Genomic DNA, 11,816 nt, shown 5'->3' on the forward strand with positions numbered 1-11,816 from the left:
TAGCGTGAACCATATGCGGGTGACGTGGCGGTCGATGACAGCCGCAGCCAGAGCCTTGCATTCGATCACGTCGCGAAAGTGGGTCAAAAGCGTAAGGGGATCGTGCACGTACAAAGGGGGTAGGCCGGCTACAGTGGTTTCCAGTGTTGGTGTTCGCTTGGAAACGGAACCGTCCAATATAGAGCGGTTCCGGTTTTCACGCAGGCCAACACGCCCGGCGTGTTCTTTCGTAATTTTATCACCGCGAAATCAGCGTGCTTGTCGTGACAAAAATGGAGAACAGCAGATGCGACGATGCGGGCACTATCTGCCGATGGAATCTGACTGCGCGGGACACGCCCATTTCGGATCATTATTCTATTCGCCGGCTTGTCGTTTCACCGACACCGGTGGAACCCGGATAATGGAGGCGAGGAACCGCGAGAGAGATCGATGCGGAATCGGGAGCGGATCGGGTGCCGATCTTCTCTGCCACTCTTTTGACACTCTCGCGGCGTTGTCCCTTGTGCCTCGCGCCTCTCACCGCCAACTTGACCACCCGCCGCGCGATTGTGCTCGCCTTTAATGGCTCTTCGCTCCTACAGTGTTGCAGAAAACCGAGCGGGAAGGAAGTTCAAAGGGCAGAGTCGAAAGGACGGACCCTCCCGGCTTCGCTTCTTTCTGCCCGTTGAACCGCTCTCGAGTTATTAGCTTTGTCTTGATGGAGATGAATATCTTTCGGGGACGGAGCTTTCGGGCGCGCGAGACCGGTTTATAAGTAACTTTGTAACGGCGAACGGGAGCTGAGTCACGGGCTTTCACGCGACGCGGGCCGCGGACTGAATGCCAGTCGAGCTTTTTGCGTCGCCGCTGCCACCAAGTTCGCGCTTCTTGATAAATAGACGCGAAGATAGAGCTTTCCTGCGAAACGAACGCACCGCTTTCTTGCCGCCTGACGCCGCAAAGTTTCGAGGCATCGATTTGCGCGCACGCAGAGATCGCTGGTTCAACTGTAAAATAGAATGCGGTGTAGTTACGTATTTTTGATATTCGATGTAAAATTGTGCTGCTTACCTTGTTTGAATCGAACTTTTCCAGAATTAATTTTGTTAAATTTTTCTAACTGTATTTGATTATTGTTTATGAACACTAACGTTCGTACTCTGTCCATGTAGATATAATCCACTTTTTAAAATTATTTTATTTTTTATTATGCAATGGTAATGAATACATTAAAGGGGTCAATTGAAAATAGAAGTTTTACATGCATTTTACGTTCTTAAAATTGTTAAAGTTCCTGCTTCTCAATTTTAGGAGTTTAGAATCAATAAGTGAAAGTTTCGACATTTCGAAACTCAAGATTTTCTTGTATTTTGACTATTTTTATCTTTTCCATTTTTCAAATGTATTTCGTTACCGTTGGCTTGCTTCAGCGTCCCAATTATAATTTTCTATTATGTGCGTTGTAAATATTGCACATACTCAAAGCAGTGAATCATACATTCACGGATATTATAGTATGCGTTACGTTGCTTCAACTTGCAGTAACGATTGGTATCGAATTAATTTAATTAATTGGAAGCGAATGTATGAACAAATTGCAGTTATGACCACGATTGGGTGACGTAATTATTTGTTAAAAATTGAAAACACATTCTAAACCTATCGAATCGAGTATATCAAATTAATATTACTAATAACATAAATATAAATATAACTAATATTATAAATTTGGTTTCGCATCGTGCTAAATGAATTATTTTCATTTTACTTATTTTTGCAGTCTCTGAAGGAGCCATGAATATGTTAAAGGATGCTGCAGAACGTCAAGACCAATTTGAGCTGCAGCGGACGAATTAAAAAGAGCAGAACAACCATTACGGCATCGCGAATAGAGCTCTATCTTACGTGGCGCGGCACACCCTCTGATTTATTAACAACAACACGAACGTTGAACGACGGGAAAGGTGGCTGAGACTGTCGATAGGAATTGTCCGGAGGCTTGACAAATGGTCCGGGGGTTCCTGGGTCCAGCCAGTGGATTCTTGTAATTTTAGATTACACTTGGCTGGCCGGAGGCTATGGTTAACGCATGGCTGGTCAACCCCCACGACCATCACGGAGTATCTTGTCCAGAAGGGTTAGATTAGATACGTCGTTCAGTTCGGGCCATATATCTGTTCGAACCCCGTCTTTCCATCGCTATGTCGCATGTGTACGCACACCTATCCGACGGTGTGTGCATTTATTGACCATGCGTGTCCACCCTTATGTGTGTTTTGCCCGTACGTATAATCCCTCATCGGCTGCTCCGCGTTTGTGTCTGAGGTCTGTCCGCACCCCTACACGGCTATCGATGCACGTACAATACATGGACGCGACGTCGCGCGCCCGCGCTCGCCCTCACACTCGGGCGTGTGCGCGCGTGCGTGTGCGCGCGCGCGAGAGAGAAGCGGTGAGTTACGGGGCTGCGGACAGAGTGATGCATTGCCGTGGAACCGAGAAGGACCAGATCCCATGGGAATCGAACGGGGACCCTTACACCTCACACCATTGCGCACCGTGACAGGAACCTGGTGAATTATTGGAATATCGACGCCACCGGGCATTAAATGCTTCAATTACGATTATTATCGAAATGTATTGGAATTATGCGAGCGTGCATGCGATACTTGCAAGGGAACCCGAGACTCTCGAGGCCGTCGGGTGCATCGGACACGTGATCCAAAACCGGAGGCGATTTACGGCTTTCCAATTAAGCCCTCAAAATTTCATTTCGCGCGCGCGAAACCGAGCGGCTGCGGCGCGGCAAGGGTGGGGAACCGGCGAGGCTCGAAGGTCACAATATGTAGACGAAACCATAAGTGGGGATTTGACGTTTATTGCACTTTCTGACTCGTGGAGCGCGGTAGGGGACTCTGTGAACATTTTAATGAAACGAATCTAATGACCTCTGAAAATATGGAATCGAAATAATGGTGGATTTGAATAATTTTATTTTAAGTTTATTTAGATTGTACAAATACTTGTTCAAACATATTTGGTAGAGCATAATTAACTCTAAATTTATTGAATAAGACATATTAAATTTTTATACTCAAGACTCTAATAAAGTAAATAATTGAGAAAGTTTAATATATCTTATTCAATAAATATAAAGTAATTTTTGAACCAAAGGCACATATTTGTGTTAGTTATTTTTAGGTAAACTTATTTATTCAAGCATATACGAAGTTTAAATAAATTCAATATTCTCATTGTTGTAAAACAATATATAATAGTCACGTTCAGGTTTCGACAGTTCTATTATTATTTAATGTAGATAATTATTTGAAGTATACAAGTTACGTGACCATTTTTTATTATAATAAAGATGGCTAAAATACATTAAATGAATTATTAATATTTTGATAAATTTTGCTGAAATAGATCTAGCGATAATTGCATATTTATTAAAAGTTATTTCTAGCAGCGTAATGTGCTCCTGAAATAATCACATTTTTTCCAGTATCTCAAATATATGTTATTATTAGACCCCGAATTTCCATGCATTTATACGCTGCACAAAATTGCTGCAGAAACGTATAGAATATGGAACTGACAGAAATTTAATTTGGTTTTGTTTCACTTCTCATTCGCGGGAACCAGTAACGAGGAAAATGAAATTTTACTTTAATTTTACGGATACAAGGAAACTCGTAAAACAGGAAACAAAATTCTAGCTTCATTCCCGACAATTAGTGTTTCAAATTGCAAATTTGTATAAATGTCCGACACAAAATTGGACGAAGTATTATAATATGAATAGCGGAAGAGAATTTAATATTAGTTTGGTGGTAATATTATGTTTCATAATATTATTACATATGCTTTATAATTTTTTGTAAAGATCTTAAGTTGGAATATGCTTTACCCCTTTCAAGTTTGATTTAACCAAATTAAACTTACGGTTTTCTGAATTGTTTTTGAATTATCGTTGAAAGTGTTCATGCATTTACAGAACTTCGTTAACTTATTGTTAACAAAATAATAAATTGTGCAACTATTCAATTGTTTTAAAGACTTAAAATGGATACGACAGAAGTAGACTTTTGTACATTTATGGTACATCCGAAACAGAAACATGAACTAAAGTAAAGAGATTAATGAAATTGAACATTGTTTATGGTTCTGCGTTCAAATTAATTGGAACATTGATACAAAAATTGGACTTTATATTTACTTTTAGTAATTACAAACAATATTGAAAAAATTTTATTTTGCACATAAATCCACGGTCCGGTCATAAACGGAGGAGTGTACGTGCTAATAAATTAACGCGCGAGACCGTACCGGAAAGGTTCTCATTTTTCAGCGGCTTCAATCTTCCGGAAGCATTGTCCGCATTCTGGCAAGAGTTTTGCGGCAATTTCGAAACGTTGTCGCGCCGCGGCAACGGAGCCCGTGTATTCTCTGGATAATAATTTCGTCGGGCGGTTTCTTCCCTCTTCTATTACCGACCACAAATTACCACGGGCAACGGCGGCAGTAGTTTTGATATACGATCCATACTCCTCCGCGATCAAGCGGGATTTATATGGTGCAACAATAACGTTTACCCTCGGTACCGGTCCCCCGTGTATTTCACCCCGCGGACAGTTTTACCATTGGCGGAATCGCAGCCAGCGCGAATCCATAACCGTGTCGCGGTTTTATACACTTTATCTGCATTAGCAGTTCCGTTGCGTTCTATATTTATTACGTGATATAACTTTTATTTTATTTGCCGCCGCGATATTCTTTACGATCCGCGGAGACGCGAATTTCCGGGTTTACGGGGTTTCTCAAGGGCTCGTTTAATGCTGATGAAAAAGAGAGGAAAGAAAAAGGGCTCCGAGGAAAACACTTTTCGAAAATTTACATTCCCGCTCGTTTCTCGTTTACGTGACCTATAAAAAAAGATAAAGGAAAACGAACACGGCGCGCTCCACTGGAATACCGCGTTATCGTTACCGCGAGCACCGACACCTCTTATATTCTTTATTGGATTTTATTGCGCATAACTGTGCCGCGAACGTCGCGAAATTAGCTTGGGGACAGCAATCGGTGGCCTTTCAGGGCTGAGAAACGCGATTGCGCAGCTTTTCAAATTACTGAAGCAAGGAAATACGCGTATACGGGGCAAAAAGGAACGTGAGTGGTAAACGAGTTATTGAATGAGAAAATTTTACCATTTAAAAAGGAATGTTAATGGATCGACGATTTCAGAACTGTTTATTATATTTCAGACGTTGCAAGCATATATGAAGTCACATTATATATTTATTTATTCTTTATTTAAGGATAGAACTTCTTTAGTACACAATGCTTGATTACTAATTAATTACAGGTAGATTGGACATTAAAAATGTTTCATTTAAAACATTACTCGTCCTTGAACGCAAATGATTAATTATCGAAATATCTTTTTCTTGTAACAGTCGCTGCGCAATAAACTTCATTAAATTTAACTGCAAACTTTAAACATAATTGACTATTATGTTTTTTATTTCTGTTTTCTCGTTTTCAATAAACACTCATAATTCTTTCAAATATCAACGATTGCGATGGAATATTTTCTGCTGAAATTATATAGATGAATAAAATGCTTTCACTTTAGTTGCACCATAAGGAATATGGCAAACGAAAGAAATTTGTCTGCTATCACAATATCCATAAAATTAGTCGTAAAAATGTTAATTCGTGTACAGACTAAATAAAATCAAATTCATCCGAACGAATAAACAAATTGACTTAACAACTTCCTACGATAATATCCGCATTCTCCTTTGCAATAATAAACCAGAAATCCCAGAGTAGGTCATTTCGAACCATTGGCTTGTCTCGCAGTTGAACCAGCTTCCGCGTGCTTCCGCAAAAATTCCTATACGCCATTGATGCATAAAGCTGCCCGCTCCGCTCATAAACTATTGATGGCACCTTGATTTATGAACCCCAATCAATGTCATCTCTTTCTGGGCCCATGAAATATTCAGCGGGCAGAAAGTGGTAAGACAACAGACACACGAGTACACACAGAAATTTTCCGCGGTCTAATTGATTCGGGACGACTGAAAGTCAACTCGGCGAGGAAAGCGGACTCGGGAGTTTGCGGGAGACGGGAGAGACAGAATCGGTAATAGAGAAGTTTCCGGGCGAGCTCGTTAAAACTAACTCGTAGCCTTTTCCCAATCGCTAATGCGTCCATCCGGTCGCATCCGGCGGTACTTTATTTTTATTTAAAGCGGCCAAACCCTCTCTAGACGCGCCGTCGCGGGGGGGTTCTCCGACGCGCGACGTCCCTCCGTTTCGTCGTCGTGTTGCGTTCCATTCCATTCCGGCGAGAGGCGGCCGCGGGGAACCGATCCGATCGATTACCGCGATTCAAATAAAATGTAAATGCCGGTACGAGCGCGACTCGTGTGTTATGCAAATACCGTTCTCCGGTAATCACTGAGTGGAAGCTGATGTCTTCCTACGCTGCTAATGGTCCGGGAGAATGAAGAAGAAACGGAAGCAGGAGGGTACGGGACGAGACGATACGGGGGGTGGAGAGGGAGGTGGACGCTGATCGTCCGGGGAGAAAATAACGTAAATACGAGTCGGACTAGGCCTTGCCGCGCGTGTTTACGCGATAGTGTGTGCGCGCGTACCTACGTACGCCCGTCCGTTTCGAGGATCAGAAGAATGGAGAACGTTCCCGTGAAACGTTCCGGAGGGTTGTGCTCTCGGGACCACTTGACTTCAATAGTTTAACGAAATTGCTGAAGACACGTGGATTCCTCCCGTTTCGACTCGATCTGATTCCCGAAGCTGCTCCGATATTTATTCGACTCAGCCCGGGCTAGGCTGGGCTCTCGCGCACGGACCTCGTCTCTTGCGAAAACTCAACTCGATCGACGGTAGCTTCGCTCCGGTGCCGGCGGAATTGGATTCTTCTTCGAAATTGGCGAGCCTTTACGCTACAGACGATTTCCCTTTCTTTCGGGTGCGTTCGACCGACGACGGAATGCCTCGGCTCAAACTTGTCGATGAAAGTAATAATCTTTCTGGCGAATTGATAAATTGAATAAATAAGGGGATGGCTGACTTTGAAATAGTTTCGTTTCGGAGGAATAGCGCCGTGCTTTCGTTGTAGTAGTATTTGACGTTTCGTAGTTGTTTTAAAGCTTTATTTACTTGTCGTTTTATAATATGCCTATTAGAATCAACGATCCAGAAATTTTCTTAGTTACTACAACGTAGCAATTATTTCTCGAAAGGATTATTTGGAAGAAAATTATTGAACTTCTTGCAGAAATATCTCAGTAATTGGAAATGTCATTATGACTAATATTCCGTGTTTACTAATGGCATTAATGTACCCTATCCACCAATCAACATAATATACTGCTTCTACTAATAACTCTTCTAGTATAATACTACTATTTGTAGTTAGGCTATTGCAAGTCATCAGCAAATATGAAGTCATTCGTTCAGTGTAATCCATTCTGAAAGCCTTTAGTTTGTTTCGGGCATAATTAAATTTATATTTCCGTATAAGACATTAAATTCTTTCCTTTGTACAAATTGTACACTTCACAGTAAGCGACCCCAGTACTCTACATTACTCTTACTCTCACGTCATTCTACCAGATATAAATTCATTTTTCCAATTAAACTAATTACGACAATTTCCATTGCCAACATATGCGCGACAGTCAGCGTGTTAATCTCGTTAAACGAACAATCTATCAGATCGTCGATCACGCTCGCCACCCTATTTCGGCGGGCAAGCATCCTCTCCCAAACAACAGCTTGAAGGAAACGCATCCGTGAGGCAGGTCTCGCCACAGTTTCGGTATGCAGCCTGTCTCGTGGCCCTAATTACAGTTCGAACAGAAAAAGGCTATTACCGCAAGCTTATCGGGACAAGTGGTCCTCGCCGTGCGTGCGCCCCCGCGCAAGTACATCCATTACATTCCTGGCCACTAATTTCCGCCACTTACCCGTTGTAATTAATGCCGCGCGGCCAGGTCGTCTTCTATCGGAACAATCGACGCTCGGTCCGGTGGAACCACGCGCAGTGACAGTAAGCGTGACGGCGACTCACAATCGGCGATCGGTGTGCGTGAGAGCGTGGGTGTGGGCCGAAGACCTTGGCCGTGTGTGTGCGCGCAAAGTGCGCGCGGGCGCGGGGATGTAGCTGCAACAGTGCCGATAGGCAAATCCAATGGCGAGAATCGGTGCTCGAGGGTGTCCGGTAAACAAAGACAGATTCGACCAGTCGATCGAAAGACGAGCCTGCTACAGGCGCGACAGAGACAGGCAGAGAGGGAGAGAGAGAGATAGTGGTACATATTAGATAAATAGATGGCTAGAGCGAGATGGCTAGTTGGATAGAAGCAGGGTGTAGAGAGAAGAGAGAGAGAGAGAGAGAGAGGACGTGCACAATTGCCGTAGCACGCACAGATGTGTGCGTGTAGACACATGTCCGAATCGAAAGGACGCGAGGTGCATGCCGGTGCATTCATTGTGCAGGCTCTTGCTTGGCCCCAACGCGATGTCCAGTTCCGCAGGATGATTAATTAGTTGTCGTCCGTTCCATGCCACCGTGTCACTCTTGTCACGGCTTTGTCACTTCGCTGCAAATACCGCTGGACCGCCGTCGATCCGCTCTCGTCTCCGCTTCGCATCGCCGTTCCCCCCCCCCCCCCCCCCCCCCCTCCCCCCACCCCACTTCGTCTCTGCAATAGCGCGCGAACTCGACGTGCAACTGTGTCTCCCTAAAATGCAAACACAGTTGCAACAGCCCGCGGGATACCGCGGCCCGCTGCAAAGCAAATTGCATTGTAACCGGGGCTGCAACAGGCGCGCCATTAATCAATGCCCGGTCCACGGGGCCCTGTGAACGTTCTGCCAATTTCCAGGTTGCGAGGAGAGACCGCGCGACCGATACAAAACACCGGGTGTCCTGTCTGCGAGAATGAGTATGGAAATCGCGGGGGATGTCCGGGAGGCACCGGCTCCGAGGTTTCGCTGGGACGAATCTGCCTCAAGAGCTTAACAGGTGTAAGTTCTCAGACGTTGATCAATCTTATCGACAACGGACGACAGGTATGTTTCTACGTAACTGTCCAACGATTGCTTTGTTCTGTTTCGTGCAACCGTCGAACACGTGGTCGCATTAGAAAATTAGATAGGAATGTGGAGCAAATTGAACGCATTTGCATGATTATCCTCACTGTTTTACTATGCAAATCCATGCTAGTCGAGTTTTGTACAGTTAGCCGCCATTATCTGATATATGAAAGAGAAGCGAAGAACAAGGCTGTGAGAGAGTGTCATAATGTATGCGATGTACAGGGTGTTTAATCTAAAGCAGACGATCCGATAATCTTCTCTAGTTGTAATGCTGCCTAATTATGTACTTATACTTGGAAAATGGTGGACGATTCTGCAAGAAATATTACAAAATTATACTCATAAATTAGAAACATTAATAAATGACCTATTAATAATTTACGTGGGAAACTCTATATTATAACTGAATTTCTAGGGGATAGGCTTATTTCGTCCTCGGTAGCTAAAGAGCAAATTTCCGAGACGGTTTTCTGCAACGGCAATTGGTTACTAACCTGGCATTAGATCTGTAACTAATTATCATGGGATCGGTCAATTTACCATCTGCTTATTAGGGCTTCCCGTGTCAGGGCTCACTATGCGATTGCCGTGACGTTCAGATAGGGACCTGTAATCAGAAACCTGTAGCCTCTTAGTCAATGGGTCAATACTCTGAATGCGGTCATGCGTTCGATGCACCGGCCATGCACCGGCGATTGTCCCGAATTCAATTCGGCTAATATCGTCTTACGGTTCGCAGAATACAGTTCATGAGTCAGTCAACTATCGTCGGATCCATTCAACGGAGTTCTACATCGTTCCGCTTTTAAGCGGCCGGTGAAAATGAAATGTGCCGCGTCCTGTTCGTTTTCTATCGAGCGATCTGTCACGAGGCTCGCGAAATGCCTTGCGTGCCAATCGACAGGAACGCGAAATTTTCGAGCGTCAAAAGTTCTCCGCAATTTTCTCTCTTGTTTTCTCGATAGCGAGAGGGTACATGGCAGAATAATGGCGGAGGATGGAGCAGTGAAATTGAAATAAATATTTGTTTTAGTTGGGGCGATGAGCGCAGGAACGACGATTAAATTCGGAGGGAATTTTGAGCTTCTGTTTAATGATCGTGAATCTGTGCATAAAGTCTTTGGAAACTTATAAAGTATTGGATTAATTGGAATTTAATATGGCTTCGTTTTATTCTTTATAACGTATAGTTTTTTCATAAAAGACGTGAAGATTTCTTGTAATTCTTATATAAGAAGCCGGATAGATCTCTGCGGTTTACTAATAAGAATAAGGGTGTGTAAAAGTTTTAGTGTTTTCTTATTTTTATTTTTATTCGTATATACTGTATGTATTAGAAATTAATTTTCGAAATATCTTTTCTCATTTTAATAGATTTTTTCTTGAAAAACAATTGCATGAGAATACTTTTATTATGTGTAAACTTGATGAGCAATTAATGTATTTGCACAAGAATAATAGGATAAGATAAATCAGAATTTAATTTTAAAATACGTCAATTTTTATTTCTTTATGTCTTTTAATATTCAATAGGCGATGTAATAAATAACATCGAATTGATTCGTATTAATTAAAAAAATATGGAACATACAAAATTGCATACCATTTTTATATATTTTAATCTTTGATTAACGAGATTTAGATTATATCGATCCAGACTTTTACTTTCCAAGTACATTCATTCTCATTTCTACTAGGTGAAAATATTTAATTGGCTTAATTATTGTTGTAACGATCGAAGAATCGATTTCTTGCCAGAATCATATAAACCACCGTTTTTAAAAAATGACAAATGAATTAAATATCTGAATTAAATACAATACATTTACAAGATGTTGCATGATTTTTACTACAATATAATATGATATATTGCGACATATTATCCTCTGTTGCTTCTTCCAAATAAACAATGTGGTAGTTACTTAAGCATTCTTTATCCCCGTACGTACCAATTTAAATAAACTTCCCCGCACTCGAAGTTCCACTTGGGCTCGCAGGGCTCGGGTCGATCACTCGGTAGTTTGAGAGAAAGAAACCGAGCAAGAAGGAATTTCGCATGTTGACGGACAGGTTCGCAAACCCTCTTCCGGTCGTCGGTTCTCTCCTGGACGCTTAATTAACTGCGAGTTCCTCGGCCCAAAAAGCGGGCGTACCCCTCGCCGCGCCGCGGCGTGGCCCGACCCGGTCCGAATCTGATAGAGAAACGCGTCCGGTTAGTCGACGGTCGTCGACGCGACCGGGCGCTCCTTTGGCGCGCGTGAGCCGCGAGAGGAAGCCGTCAGAAGTTTCGCGCGATAAACGCGTAATTACGCCGACGAGTGAATCACAGTGTGCAAGGTGGATGCGTGTTACACGCTTTCCAACGGTGGTGCGCCGTCGAGGAAAGATGGCCGGAACGGCGGGACGCGCGAGAGGGCGGCGACCGTTTAAAGGGTGACGAGCTCCCCCTTTCATCCGCTCGTTTTCGTTTCCCGTTGCTCCGGGACTGATTCGTTTTATTATTTCGGTCGACCGTAGGGAAAACGGGGAAAAATAAAGTGGACCCGAAATGAGCGAAAGGACAAGTTGGCCTGGAGGTGGTCCTTAAAATCGGCTTCGAGCGAGCGGCTCACGAGCGTCGATCCCCCCCGCACGCTCATCGGACGATAATTGCATCGCGATTAATCGCTCGGTCCTGCCCGTTTCGCTGTTCCCTT

The sequence above is a fragment of the Augochlora pura genome, chromosome 10 (assembly GCF_028453695.1).
Source record: "Augochlora pura isolate Apur16 chromosome 10, APUR_v2.2.1, whole genome shotgun sequence".
In the NCBI taxonomy this organism is placed as follows: Eukaryota; Metazoa; Arthropoda; class Insecta; order Hymenoptera; family Halictidae; genus Augochlora; species Augochlora pura.